The sequence below is a fragment of the Adiantum capillus-veneris genome, chromosome 9, assembly GCF_014529385.1.
Source record: "Adiantum capillus-veneris isolate H3 chromosome 9, ASM1452938v2, whole genome shotgun sequence".
NCBI lineage: Eukaryota > Viridiplantae > Streptophyta > Polypodiopsida > Polypodiales > Pteridaceae > Adiantum > Adiantum capillus-veneris.
The window spans coordinates 50,226,905-50,242,520 of record NC_140939.1 but is presented as its reverse complement, the minus strand read 5'-3'; the positions used below and the strand labels follow the sequence as shown (position 1 = coordinate 50,242,520).

The 15,616-nt window shown below is 47.0% G+C and overlaps 1 protein-coding gene across 7 annotated transcripts in view; it reads left to right on the top strand.

Annotated features, from left to right (window-relative positions):
- LOC147450463 (Inositol monophosphatase family protein) overlaps positions 1 to 15,616 on the top strand; it is a 41,108-nt gene that overhangs the window by 14,485 nt on the left and 11,007 nt on the right. The window lies entirely within an intron of this gene.

Genomic DNA, 15,616 nt, shown 5'->3' with positions numbered 1-15,616 from the left:
GAAACTGTAAACGTTGGTTGACGCGACGGTACGGCGAGGATCTGTTGCGGGTAGGTGAGATCTGCGAGGCTAGGGGCTGGATCTGCAAGGGCTAAGTGTTGGAAACTGAAAATGCTGATGTTCTTGGCTGATTTGGCGTCGTGAAATTGCAAAACGCTAGGCTTGATCTGCTATATAGGAAATGCCAGAAAACGCTGGGCTGATCTGCTATAGAAAACGCCAGGTTGATCTTGTTGGCTGAAAACGCTAGGGCTCTTTGGTGGTCTTGCTGAGAAGGTGCACTGCAAGTTCCTAGAACTTCTTGTGCTAAAACTAGGCGCCCCTTGTCTGCTTATAGAGCTGCTGGAAGCTGGTCCGAGCAAGCTCCTCTACAGCCCACAACCCTGGGAATTGGTATATTAATTAAATAAAAATGCCAAATTCTCTATAGAATGGGAATCGGACCTTCTGCTTGGACAATGCATATGTTGGGTGGTATTGGGTGTGCAATCAGAGAATTTGCAACTACTAAGTGCCTAGACATGCACGGCTTGCTCAGAGGCTCACAAAGGTGCCAGAACACTTCCTAAGTTGATCTGAACCCTAGACCTGAGATAGCTCGTCCACATGCACATAGGGTTAGATGTGCACGTGACGTCCCCTCCTTTTCAAAGTGAGGTATTGGTATCGAGCTGTATGGCGTCGAGGAAATGCGCCAACAACTCCGGGAATCTTGAGAAGAACTCTTCACTGGCCTACTGTGATGCGTGGGTCATGCGATACTTGAACTTCATAAAGGTTTGCAATGCTTGCCTCTTTGGGCCGCGCCGAAAGCGACACAAAGTGATATGTTATGGCTTCAATGCTCCAACTTCGGCTATGGTCATGGGTCCACCTTCTTCAAGAATCTCCGAGGAGGAAAACTCCTGAAATTATGTCCAACACAAAATCATAATCATACCCATTCCATGTAGAGTAACTGAAAAAATACTATTTTTCCTAAATGACTGTGCATGCAATGCAGATGAACAAAGTGACGGAGTTCGAAACCGTTCACCAAACACACACAAAAAGTGGGATCGAAACTTGACTTTTCGACCTAAACCTATCAACTGTGGCAAATCACAACGGAAATGCCGATGCTTGATGGACAATCTTGCTCGTGCTCTTTCTGAGACTGTGTCATGCAAAGGAAGAAACATGTAAAAGCGAGTGACAAAACGGACAATCGGTAAACAATGTGAATTCCTTGAATGCACTTTTTTTCATTTCGACAGTGATCCGTATACATCTGTGCTCATCCGTGAGTGAATCATGTGCATCGTACAATACGGCATGCCTGTGAAAAGGGAACACATAAAGACGGTGACGAAAATACAAGAAACCGTCACGAATGAGAAACTCGAACAATGCGTGCTGACTAATCATGCGAACACACAATACTTCCTGAGTGATTTCTTTGGACCTCGACTTGAGAGCCAAGATCGTTCCTTCGTGATTGATCGTATCTGCAATGAGGACTGAGAGAGTCTCCCTTCTTTTCAAGCTCCGCCTGCTCATTAGAAATGAGAGAGAAAGAATGAAGACCCTCCTCACTACGAATGATAATGGGAGAGTAGCGTATTGTCTGCCCAATCAATGAGAGGGTTATGCTCACAAAACCATCTAATGCCCAAAATCATATCACATCTTGAAAGAGGAGACACGACAAATTTTCTACGGAAGGAAGCTTGCTGAACAGTGAATAACACATCAAGGCACTCGCGTATAATGAGAGAGTCCATACCGGGAGCGAAGCCCGACATCTCGAAAGGAGTTGTCTGCCTAACCTCCAAGCGGGCTCTTTCTACAAGAGAGGCACCAATCACATCATGCATACTGCCTAAATCAAAGAAGATAACCATGCGTTGACCATTCACGTGACCATAACACTTCATGGGAGACTCATCAACTAGATGATCATGAGAAACTTGGGACACACTAGTGTTCTTATTTATGGCATTAACAGAGGATGCGGGTTCTATGAGTTCTTGAGGTTCGTTGGATGCGTTCTTAGGACATGTCTTCTTTATATGACCCTTAACATGACATTGATAACATCGACCTTCCTTAGCATAAATGACTTGTTCTTCTGGCCTTATGTATCCTCCTATAATTCCTTGTGCAACTTTTTCATCTGGAGTTAGCTTAGGTTTAGCAAGTGATTTAGCTTTACCCTTAGATTCATTTTGAGAGTTCTTTTCCAAAGGATTAGAGGAAAATGGGCTAGAAGAGTTACCGTTCTTACCGTTCTGAGGAGTCTAAGAGGTACTGTGAGAAGACTTGTTCTCCTTAGGCTTTCCTTTGTTGAGCTTCATCTCCTGTGCGAGAGCAATCGCTACCGCCTTGTTGAGATCACGGGGTCGAGTCCTTCGACATCAAACTTGATATACTTGTCCAACCGAAAAATGAATGCCTCTTTGTGCTCATCATGTGATTTGTGTAATTGGGTACTGAGCTGCAAAACACGGTTAGAGAAAGACACGATTGGCATACCATTTTGCTTGAGATTGCGTCGATCTTCTTTCAACCGTGCTAAGTACTGAGGTGGCATAAACCGCGCCTTGAGCTTGTCTTGGAAGTCGACCCAATTGAAAGAAAGGGGCACGCCTTCTTCGGCTTCCTCTAGGTGCGCGGCCAACTGTGCCTCTTGCCACGCTTGATACCAATCAATGGCATCACCGGCAAGATACATGGTTGCCATCAAAACTTTGCTATTCCCTGTTTTCTTAGTTGTCGCAAAGTAAGCATTAAATTGATGCAACCAAGAATAAATAACATTAACATCCATCTTACCGTCATACTTACTGAACGTCAACTTCTCAGTGACTGGATTGTTGGAGTCCGCATCTCTGCTTGTGCTACCTGAGGAATTGCCCACTTCTTTGACCGGCTTGAATTTCGAGGTGAGTATCTCTAGGACCAACTCTTGCATGCGTTGGTCTCTTTGCGCCTCACGCTCTAATTCCAAGGCCGTTCGCCTTTCTTCGGCCGCTATGAGTTGGGCTTCTTGTGCTTCCTCACGCTCAAGATCCATAGCTGCCTTTCTTTCTTCGGTCGCCAAGCGCGCTTGCGCACGCTGACGCTCCAAGGCTGCCTTTCTTCTTCGGTTGCCAAGCGCGCTTGCTCACGCTCACGCTCCAAGGCTACCTTTCTTTCTTCGCGCTTGCATTCTGAGGCGGCGCGTTGCGCTTCTTGTTGTAGCATCATGTCCATCATCAACTTGACCAAAGCCTCCATAGGATTTGGTGCAACCCGTGGCGTAGATGGGGATTGGTGAGGATCGAAAAAAAATCGTTTTGGTGGGGAAACTTCTTTGTCACCAACTCCACTCTCATCACCTTCACGCAAAGTATCCATTCCGCTTAGGGTGATGACCATACACTGAGATCTTGGGTACTTAAGTTCTCGAGGAACTTGGGTTCTTGAGTTCTTGAGGTTCTTGAGGTTCTTGGGTTCTTGAGGTTCTTTAGCTTGCAATCGGTGTTTGAGAGGGCTTTCCTCTTACCCGAGCTCAACTCTTCCCTGCGGGCGCACCCCTTGGTAGCCTTGCGCTCACACCAAAGTTGCTTTTTCCCACCTCACGTTGATTGGCCGGCCGCTAAGTGCACGGTCTGCTCTCAATGAGTGAAAAGAGGAACAAGGGGAGGCTGGACAAGCCCTTCTTTCTTGGGTTACATGCCACTCTTCAAAAACACGATTAGGAATCGACATGCCCAAGTGGACTTGGGTTACGTGCTACCGCAACAAGCAAAAAAATTCTTGTGGTTCTTTCCTTGAGTGATACAGAACACTGCCAAAGCTCTGATACCAATGTAAGGTGCAGCGGAAGTGAATGTTGATATTGCTCAAGATGAGTGCTCCCAACTGTGCTCAAGGGTACCTTTTACTTACGGAAGGGACAGCCTTCCGTTCCTTTAGAGAGAGAGTGCAAGGATCACAAACAAAGTGAATGCTACTGTGAATGAAAGTGCTGAGACTGAGAGAAAAGAGAGAAGAATACGACACCAGGTGGTTCTCAAACCCTCCTCTAAGGGCCCCCCTCTCTATGGTGAGAGAGGTCGATGCTATAGATTGCACAAATCTGGTACAATGGTCTAGATGCAATGGACTTGCCGACGATGTCGACGACAATGATGACGAGACGAGGACGGGCTGAAAATTGAAAACTCTAGGGCTGAAATGCTGAAATCTGCAAAACCAGGACTTTCTGCTGATCTCTGACACCGTGTCAGCGAGGATGGCGATGACGACGACTCGACTACGATGCGCTGAAAACGCAGATGCTGAAAACTGAAAACAGTGGGCTGAAACTGTAAACGTTGGCTGACTCGACGAGACGGCGAGGATCTGCTGCGGGTAGGTGAGATCTGTGAGGATAGGGGCTGGATCTGCAAGGGCTAAGTGCCGAAAACTGAAAACGCTGATGTGCTTGGCTGATCTAGCGTCGTGAAACTGCAAAACGCTAGGCTTGATTTGCTACAGGAAACGCCAGAAAACGCTGGGGCTGATCTACTACAAAAAACGCTAGGTTGATCTTGTTGGCTGAAAACGCTAGGGCTCTCTGCCGGTCTTGCTGAGAAGGTGCACTGCAAGTTGCTAGAACTTCTTCTGCTAAAACTGGGCGCCCCGTGTCTGCTTATATAGCTGCTGGAAGCTGGGTCAAGCAAGCTCCCCTATAGCCTACGACCCTGGGAATTGATAATTAATTAAATAAAAATGCCAAATTCTTTGTAGAATGTACCGTCCCAAAACTGGCCGGGAATTGGACCTTTTGCTTGGACAATGCATATGCTGGGTGGTACTGGGTGTGCAATCGGAGGATATGCAACTACTCTAAGTGCGTGGACATGCACGGCCTGTTGGTATACTTGCAATGTCCACCTCTCTCAGTTTTGCCACCACAATATATGCTGCACAGTCTGTAAGGCTCCCATATGAGGAGAAGCCAATGGTGCACATATATTTGGTGCATTCCAGCTTTGCACGTTGATGAGATCTCTATTTGTGATCGTGGCTGGAATATTTTGGCCGGACGACGACCCAATATTTTTTTTGTCCTTCGTCGGAATATTCCTTTTTGCCGGAATATCTTGGCCGGACGACGACCGGAAGACAATCAGAAAATGGTAGTTGAGTGGCCGATGGCCGGTGGTCCATGGTCTTTGGCTGGTGGCCAGATTTCCTTGGCCGGTGGTTGATTTCTAGGAGGACTTGTCTACCCAAAAGCGGCTGCACATGGGCGCATGGAAGAGTCCTACTTGGGACTTGACTATCTAAGGGCGGCTGCACATGGGCGTTTAGAGGCTTTCTTACATCTATATAAAGAGGCCTTCTCATGAGTAATTCGGTAGGATGGTGTGCACACTTGAGCACACAACACATCCTTGTGTAAGGATTGTTAGTCCCTTGTACTTGCTCTAGTTGTCTAAATCCCATCTAAGCTCTACCTTGAGAGCGTATGGGTGGATGAAACCATCACTTTGTAATAGTGTGCTAATCTAAAGTTTTTGATTTGCCACTAATCTACTTTGCATCGTATCTCTCTCTACTCTCCTTGCTACTAGATCCTTATTGTATTCCACATTTCTTACACGGCCTGCTCACAGGTTCACAAAGGTTCTTAAGGATCATCAATCCCTCAAGTGGCTCTAGTGTGTGCCGAGTACACCTTGGATGACCGTCAAGCTAGATGGTTCCAGACTTCAGAGCAATTTGGCGGTTTGATTGATTATGTTCCTAATAAAGCTAACCTTATTGCAGATACAGTCAAATCACCCACCATGGCCACATGGAGAAAAAGCTCTCTCCCAACTCGTACATCCCATGAATGGCCAGGTTCTGGACTGTAAGGACATGGGGCCTACGGGCAAGGTCACCGACACGACCGAACAGTGTGTACGCTAGGGGGAGGCTATAAGATAGCACGGTTGGGTGGAGACTAGCACACGCATTACTCTCGTCCTTTACTGGTATCCGAGCTATTCTTGGGAAAGGGAAAAGCGGGTTGCATGTGCATGTGACACGCATCCTCTCTCCCAGGATCTGCAGGTGCCCCCGTAGCGCAACAAAAAAGAAGACGGTCATAGTGTTCTGTGTGCTCTACGAGGAGATAGACAGCGGACAGCGACCGTAGCCGCCACACCTATGCCCTCCATAGCCGCCCACTACAACCCTGTGTGCCACCGCAAAACCACCGAGCGCCCAGTGAGGCGCCGTGCGTAGCGCTCGTGGAGCACCCATAATGGCCACATGGAGAGAACGCTCTCTCCCAACTCGTACATCCCATGAATGACCAGGCTTTGGACTGTAAGGACATGGGTGCTACGGGCAAGGCCACCGGCACGGCCAGACCGTGCGTATGCTAGGGGGAGCTATAAGATAGCACGGTTGGGTGGAGATTAGCACACGCATTACTCTTGTCCTTTCACTGGTATCCGAGCTATTCTTCAGAAAGGGGAAAAGCGGGTTGCATGTGCATGCGACACACATCCTCTCTCCCACGATCTGCAGGCCCCCCTGCAGCGCAGCAAAAAAGAAGACAGTCACAGAGTTCTGTGCACGCCACGAGGAGATAGATAGCAGACAGCGACCGCGGCCGCCCCACCTATGCCATCCACATCTGCCCACTACAACCCTCTGTGCCACCACAAAACCACTGAGAGCGCCCAGTGAGGCGTCGTGCAGCACCCGTGGAGCACCCACCATGGCCACACGGAGAGAAAGCTCTCTCCCAACTCGTACATCCCATGAATGGCCAGGTTCTGGACTGTAAGGACATGGGTCCTACAGGCAAGCCCATCGGAACGTCGGACAATGTGTACGCTAGGGGGTGGCTATAAGATAGCACGATTGGGTGGAGACTAGCACACGCATTACTCGTCCTTTCACTTGTAACCGAGCTATTCTTGGGAAAGGGGAAAACCGGGTTGCTTGTGCATGCGGCACACATCCTCTCTCCCACGATCTGTAGGCGCCCCCGCTGTGCAGAAAAAAAGAAGACAGTCACACAGTTCTGTGCGCTCCACGAGGAGACAGACAGCGAACAGCGTTCGCAACTGCCCCACCTACGCCCTCCACAGCCGCCCACTACAATCCTTTCTGCCACCGCAAAACCATTGAGAGCGCCCAGTGAGGTGGCGCGTAGTGCCTGTGGAGCACCCACCCTGGGCACACGGAGAGAAAGCTCTCTTCGAACTCGTACATCCCATGAATGCCAGGTTCTGGACTGTAAGGACATGGGTGCTACGGGCAAGGCCACCGACACAGCCGAACAGTGTGTACGCTTGGGGGAGGCTATAAGATAGCATTGTTGGGTGTGACTAGCACACGCATTACTCTCGTCCTTTCACTGGTACCCGAGCTATTCTTGGAAAAAGGGAAAAAGCGGGTTGCATGTGCATGCGACGCACATCCTCTCTCCCACGATTTGAAGCCCCCCCCCGTAGCGTAGCAAAAAAGAAGAGAGTCATAGAGTTCTGTGCTCTCCATGAGGAGACAATCAGCAGATAGCGACCGCAGCCGCTCCACCTACGTCCTCCACAGCCGCCCACTACAACCCTCTGTGCCACCGCAAAACCACCGAGAGCGCCCAGTGAGGTGCCGTGTAGCGTTCGTGGAGCACCCACCATGGCCACACGGAGAGAGAGTTCTTTCCCAACTCGTACATCCCATGTATGGCCAGGCTGTGGACTGTAAGGACATGGGTCCTATGGGCAAGGCCATCGGCATGGCCGGACAGTGTGTACGCTAGGGGGAGGCTATAAGATAACACGGTTGGGTGGAGACTAGCACACGCATCACTCTCGTCCTTTCACTGGTATCCGACCTATTCTTGGGAAAGGGGAAAAGCGGGTTGCATGTGCATGTGACGCGTATCCTCTCTCCCACGATCTGCAGGTGCCCCCACAGCGCAGGAAAAAAGAAGACAGTCACAGAGTTGTGCGCTCCACGAGGAGATAGACAGCGGACAGCGACCGCAACCGCCCCACCTACGTCCTCCACAGCCGCCCACTTCAACCCTGTGTGCCACCGCAAAACCACTTAGAGCGCCCAGTGAGGCGCCGCGCAGCGCCTGTGGATCACCCACCATGGCCATACGGAGAGAAAGCTCTCTCCCAACTAGTACATCCCATGAATGGCCAGGTTCTGGATTGTAAGGACATGGGTCCTGCGGGCAAGGCTGGACAATGTGCACGCTAGGGGGAGGCTATAAGATAGCATGGTTGGGTGGAGACTAGCATTACTCTCGTCCTTTCACTGGTATCCGAGCTATTCTTGGGAAAGGGGAAAAGCTGTATTTCTCTGGTTTGGATCGTTTCTAGCGAAGGGAACACGTCTACGTATGTCCCAAGGGCTCCCGCACGCAATGGGACAGTTCCCCTGTAATTTGGACGAGTTCTCACGTGAGAAAACTCTCCAAATTCGCAATCTTTTGTGATGGAATTGTCCATACTTGTGGGAGATTAGCTAATCCGGTTCCTGTTCAGATGGCTCATGCCTTGGCAAACGCGCATAAAACCCCCAGAATTGTACATAGTCAACTGAGTAGCCCAACTAGTGGGGCATTACCATATGTGCAAAGGGGAGAAAGAGATGCACGAGAGCAAAGCATCGCGTTACATGAGACAAAGGAGAAGGCAAGCTTTCCATTAAAGGTGTGAACCTGCACCCACTACTCACACACACATTGTAGGTCACTTAATGATAAAACTCAGCCTCCACTCTCAGTTTTGGGCGCCCCCTCTTGGGATGAGAGCTTGGAGTGTGTGTTGACTTGCAGGCTGCTCTCCTACTACCACGTGTCCAGTTTGCTCCTTTTGGTTTAATTCCTAGTACCCACCAACTTTTAAAGCTGTAAGTGACTTGCTGAGTGGCCCAAATTCCGTTCGGCGCACACAGGCTTCCATACTCCTCAGAATTGAGTGCTAATTGGCCCGACTAGTCCCAGACTCCCGATGTGAGAAACCCATTCGGCCGCAACCGTTTCACACTGGCCATGTAATGTCCACTTGCACCTTTTCAAGGGTTATGGGGAAAACAAGTAAAAATAAAAAATAAAAAAATATGTAGTACATATTTAAAGAAGGCAACAAGAAAAAGACACCTCTGGTGACACACCCTACCCTTGAAATACTACAAGCAACCTCGCTTGCATGCCAATAATACATGCTGATATCTTCTGATATCACATATATTCTATGATGGGAATCCAAGATATACATGTTTCCAAATATGTAGGGTTGGACGATTAGACAATCCCATTAACTGGCTACCACACATATATCAAGCATAGAAGTCTGCTTGTGTACTCTTAAGCACAAACTTCTCTAGCCAAATTTTGTATGGAAAGAGTAGATACAATTGCTTAATAACTCCTTTGAGCATCATGAACCATGCTCTCACTTGGCTTCAAAGAGCTACATCAAGTCATTGTGGGTTCCATCTGAGAGGCTTCAAGATATAGTTGCAATAGCTGAGGTGAATCAACCAATTCAAACTCTTCCATCCATTTAGCATCCAAAGATGGATAGTTTTTGAACTTCACCAAATAGCGTCTTGCAACCTTCCTCTAACCTTCCTTTCCTTATGTGCCAATATCTGTTCAGGAACAAGAATCTCATTCAATTCTTCCACCTCGGGTTGTTCCTCATCAAGCATATTCTCTGGCACATCACCAATAAAGTGTTAGGGAATAAAGGCCTAAGTGTCTTGTATTTACTAACTTATAAGTTAAAAGACTTATAAGTGAGGGGGCCCAAGTGTGAATGGCCCCCTAGTCACTTACTCATATACTCAAATGTGAAGCCCAAATGAAATAGCGTGGCTTTTCCCAAAAATTCAACGAGCTCTCTCTCTCTCTCTCTCTCTCTCTCACGTTTTTCCCTGCGCAAGCTTCTTCTGCGCCACTCTTCCCTTCTCCTTCACTCTCATTGCATAGGACAGCAAGTGGGCTCTCTCTCCTGCTCCCCCACACATGGTATCAGAGCTTTAGGGTTTCCAAGAGAGCCATCTTCGCAACACAGATCAGAATTCTGTTCTTGCTCGCTGCGGGAAGGATATTCAACCGTTTTCGATCAACTCTGTCGCGAAGGGATCCTCTCACCGTGTAGAATCGACCTCCGGTGACAGTTTCCCCAAAATTAGGGTTTCAAAAACTGGCGAACAGCAGCCTATTTCTGCTGAAATTGACCAATTTCGGGGTCAATTTGATGCAATTTCATTAGGGCAAGTCTCACAGGTCAATCTTACAGGTGTTTCCACCAACGAGGTTCTGAAAATTCAGCAAAACAGGTGTTTACAGGTCTGATTTTTGCCCTAAAACACGGAATTTCAGCAAGCAAATTATGTATACACCTTGTGGAAACCTTTGGTAAGGGTTTGGCAGTGAATGTACGCCGTTTTGGGGTGATTTCGCGTGAAATTTGCTCGCTGTTTTTCTGTAACAGCAAGCTGTCTTTTGCCCGATTGCGCACATTTGGGCGTGTTTAGGTCGGCAAAACAAGGTTTCAGTGTTTGCAATCACTCAGAATGGCTTCTAGCAGTGAAAGTGGCAATTTGTTGCACATTCGCAAGCTTGAAGGTGCCCATAACTTTGCTATATGGAAGAAGCAATGTTATAATGTGATGTTGCAGAAGAAACAGGCGAAACCTATTAAGTTACAGGGTGTGAAACCGGTTGATATGGAGGTTGAAGAATGGGAAGAAGTGGACGAGTTGGCTCGCTCCACGATCATGCTTTCGGTGTCTGACAATTTACTCTTCAATGTAGAGAATGAGCAGACAGCATGGGGCATGTGGAAGCGTTTAGACGAGTTGTATGCACAGCAGAGTGCTGCCAGTAAAGTGTATTGGCTTAAGAAGCTTATGGATCTCCGTATGAAGGAGGGCACGCACATGTCAGTGCACCTCAATGAATTCAACTCTATTTTCAGCCAACTGACAGAGCTGAAATTCACGATTGATGAGGAGTTCAAAGCTACTTTTCTGCTATGCACATTGCCCGAGAGTTGGGATGTATTCCGGACAGCTCTTAGTAACTCAAGTGCTTCACTTAAGTATGCAGATGTAGAGAGTTCTCTCTTGATGGAAGAAATGAACAGGAAGAACACCACAGGTGGGTCTTCTAATGCATTGCACTTGAGAGGCAGGTCTCAACAGAGGGAGAAATCTGACAGTAAGGACAGGGCACGCAACAAATCTCGTAGGAAAGATGTTGTGTGTCATCATTGTGGAAAGAAAGGGCATTATAAACGGGAATGCTATGAGTGGAAGAAAGAGAAGAACAAGGGTGCTGAAACTGATGCAAAGGACAAGGGAAATGCCAAGAAGAGCACTGTGTTGATTGAGGAAATCAATGTTGCTAGTAGTTGTGACAGTGAAAGCAGCACTGATGTACTCAATTCCTCTTCTGTGGATGCACATACCTTTGCTATGGGTTCTGATGTGGACATGCATACTTGGATTCTTGATTCAGGTGCCTCCTTTCATGTAACACCTCATAGGGATTGGTTTACACAGTACTCAGGTGAGGTGCAGGGCACTGTTTATTTGGGAGATAACTATGCATGTGACATTGCAGGTATTGGCAGTGTCCAGTTTTCCTTTGCTGATGGTATGACTTTTGTTTTGCACAAAGTGCGCCACGTGCCACAACTCAAGAAGAGTTTGATTAGTACAGGGCAGCTAGATGATGCAGGCTATCACACCACTTTTGGTGATAGCAAGTGGAAAATTTGTAAAGGGGCCCGGATTGTAGCCAAGGGTTGTAAATCGGACACTTTGTATCCTTTGCATGTATCTAGTGTGCGTGACCATGTTGTCGCAGTAACCGAGCAGCCAAGTGTTTCTTTGTGGCATGGCCGGTTGGGACACATGAGTAAAAGAGGAATGGAAACTCTGTCTCGTTGTGGTTATTTGCCGTGTTTGAGGTATGTTGATTTTTCTCATTGTGAGTACTGTATTTATGGTAAGCACAGTCAAACACCGCACAAAAGGTCTATTTCTTTGAAGTCTGACAGGTTAGACTTAGTGCATTCCGATGTATGTGAAATGCCACAGTTGTCCTTAGGGGGAAAGAAATATTTTGTCTCGTTTATCGATGATGCTACACGTAAGGTGTGGGTGTATCCAATACGTGCTAAAAGCGATGTTTTGGATACTTTCAAGAAGTTTCTTGCGTTTGTTGAGAATCAAACTGACAAGAAGCTTAGGTCTTTGCGCTCAGACAATGGGGGGGAGTATGTATCAAAAGCTTTTATTGACTTTTGTGCTACTAAAGGTATTAAAAGAGAGCTCACGGCTCCTTTTAATCCCTCTCAGAATGGAGTTGCAGAGAGGTTGAACCGGACTATCCAAGAGAAAGTTCGGAGTATGCTGTCACATGCTGCATTACCTCATGGTTTTTGGGCAGAAGCTGTACAAACAGCTATTCACTTGATTAATCGCTCACCTAGCAAGGCTTTGGGTGGAAAGGTGCCTGAGGAGGTGTGGTCTGGCAAGCCACCCTCATATGCACATTTAAGAGTGTTTGGTTGTGAGGCTTATGTTCACATCCGGAGTGAACTGCGCACCAAACTAGAACCAAAGTCTCATAAATGCATTTTCCTAGGATATGGTGAGGATGGTGAAATGGAGTATAGATTATGGGATCCCGCATTACGGAAAATCATACGCAGCAATGATGTCATCTTCAATGAGGATTGCATGCACAAACAGCCCACAAAGGTCGAGGAAGTGCGCCGGGTTGTTTTTCGTGAAGATGTTACATATGGACAGCCAAGAAGGCCCAATGTTCAGCAGCCTTTACATGCTGAAAATGGTGCTGAAAATCAGCCATTAGCTGCTGAAAATCAGCCCCAACAAGTTGCCATTGATGCACCACAGGTAGGAGAACAGGTTGATGCTCCTAGACCGCCCGTTGTTGCGATGCAACCGGCTGAACAGCCTGCTGTTTTTGATGGTTTACAGGCTGAAAATCCACCTGTTATGGATCATTGGGTGCGTAGGTCTACTCGGGTGACAAGGCCCCCCGATAGATATGAACCGGCTTTGGACTATGTCATGCTTACTGATTGTGGTGAGCCGTCTTGCTACAAAGAGGCTATGCAACGTGAAGACAGTAAGAAATGGTTCAAAGCAATGGTTTCGGAAATGCAGTCTTTGGAGAAAAACCATACATGGGACTTGGTTGATTTCCCGAAAGGGCACAAGGCTCTGCCATGTAAATGGGTTTACAAGACCAAGGTCACATCTGATGCTTCTTCTAAGTACAAGGCACGTTTGGTTGCTAAAGGGTACAAGCAAAAGCATGGTGTTGATTTTGATGAGATTTTTTCTCCTGTTGTAAAGCTTGCCACATTACGTCTTGTTTTAGGCCTGGTTGCTTCTGAAGATATGGAGTTAAAGCAAGTGGATGTCAAAACAGCGTTTTTGCATGGCGATTTGCTTGAGATGATCTATATGATGCAGCCAGAAGGTTTTGTGTCAAAGGGGCAAGAGAAGAAAGTATGTAGACTCTTGAAGAGCTTGTATGGTTTGAAACAGTCTCCCCGTGCATGGTATCACAAGTTTGATACATTCATGAGGTCTCAAGGATACAAAAGAAGTAATTCTGATCACTGTTTGTATATCAAAACGGCAAGTGATGGATCTCTTCTATTGCTGATTTTGTATGTTGATGACATGCTTATTGCGGGTAAAAATATAACGGAGTTGGATGCATTACATCAAAGCTTAAAAAATCGCTTTGACATGAAGGATCTTGGTGCTGCTAATCATATTTTGGGCATGCGTATCTCTCGAGATAGACTTCACAGGCGTCTGTATCTATCTCAACGAGATTATGTTAATAAGGTGCTACATCGTTTTCATATGGATGGGGGAAAGGCACTTGGTACTCCGCTGCCTCCATATGTAAAACTGACTGCACATGATTGCCCAAACACAGATGATATGCGGGCTGAAATGGCCAAGATTCCTTATGCATCAGCCGTTGGCAGTTTGATGTATGCTATGGTTGCTACACGTCCGGACATTGCATTTGCGGTGGGAGTGGTAAGCAGGTACATGAGCAATCCTGGCAAAAAGCATTGGGAAGCAGTGAAGTGTATCTTGAGATACTTGAAAGGCACTAAAGACTTGTGCATTTGTTTTGGGAAGAGTGAGACATCTGTGCATGGCTTTACAGATGCAGATTTTGCTGGACATCCAGATTGCAGGAAGTCTACCTCTGGATATGTGTTTACATTCACAGGAGGTGCAGTTTCTTGGATTTCTAGACTGCAAAAATGTGTTGCTTTGTCTACCACTGAGGCTGAGTATGTGGCTGCCACTGAGGCATGCAAAGAAGCTTTGTGGCTCATGCGTTTGGTAGAAGAGCTTGGCATTAAGTCACCGGTTCCTGTGCTACACTGTGATAGTCAGAGTGCTATTATGCTTGCAAGGAATCTTGTTTTTCATGCCAAGACAAAGCACATAGAGGTGAAGTATCATTTTATCAGGAGTGTGCTTGATGACAAGAGCATTACACTTGTCAAGGTGCACACAGATGACAATCCTGCAGATCTTTTGACCAAGAGTCTTCCAGCAGAGCGGTTTGCATATTGCCGTCAGATGATGGGTGTTGGATGAGTAAGTGCATGATCAGCTGATGTATCATAGTTAGTTGATTCTTTGATCTCCCAAGGTACATTGCCTTTAGGTGGGAGGTTGTTAGGGAATAAAGGCCTAAGTGTCTTGTATTTACTAACTTATAAGTTAAAAGACTTATAAGTGAGGGGGCCCAAGTGTGAATGGCCCCCTAGTCACTTACTCATATACTCAAATGTGAAGCCCAAATGAAATAGCGTGGCTTTTCCCAAAAATTCAACGAGCTCTCTCTCTCTCTCTCTCACGTTTTTCCCTGCGCAAGCTTCTTCTGCGCCACTCTTCCCTTCTCCTTCACTCTCATTGCATAGGACAGCAAGTGGGCTCTCTCTCCTGCTCCCCCACATAAAGGGCCTTAGAAGGCAGACATGAAAAGCATTATGTATTTTCCAACCTTCTGGTAGCTTCAACCTGTAAGGTACATCGCTAATCTCTTTTGAAATTTGAAAAGGACCATAATGTCGCAGCTGAACTTGGGAAACAAACGTTCCTTGCCTTTCCTTTTCCTTGAACGTGGCCTTTTCAAAGCGCAAAGTATCCAATCACCCAGTGAAAATATAAGTTCACGACGGTGACGATCAACAACTTTGTTTTGCTTAGCCCAAGTCTTTTCGAGAGCAATCTTTATCTTCCTGTATGTTTCATCCATAGCTTGGACATACTTGTCTGCCTCAAATATCTTGTCCTTAGTTTGCAAAATGGGTGGACTTTCTTCCCTCCTTCCACTATTTGAAATGGTGCCTTGCCTGTTGACATATGCATAGTGTTATTGTAAGCATATTCAACCAATGAAAACTGCGGTCAAGTGATCCCTATGCTCCTCTTCCTCACCCCCCATCTAGCCCTAGCCCCTACCTACCCTCTTCTTTCCCCTATCCTATTGACTTAGCTTGATGTGAGAGAGCATTAAAGCTAATGGGTGCATTTTGGTTGACATGCTTTGGAGAGTTTG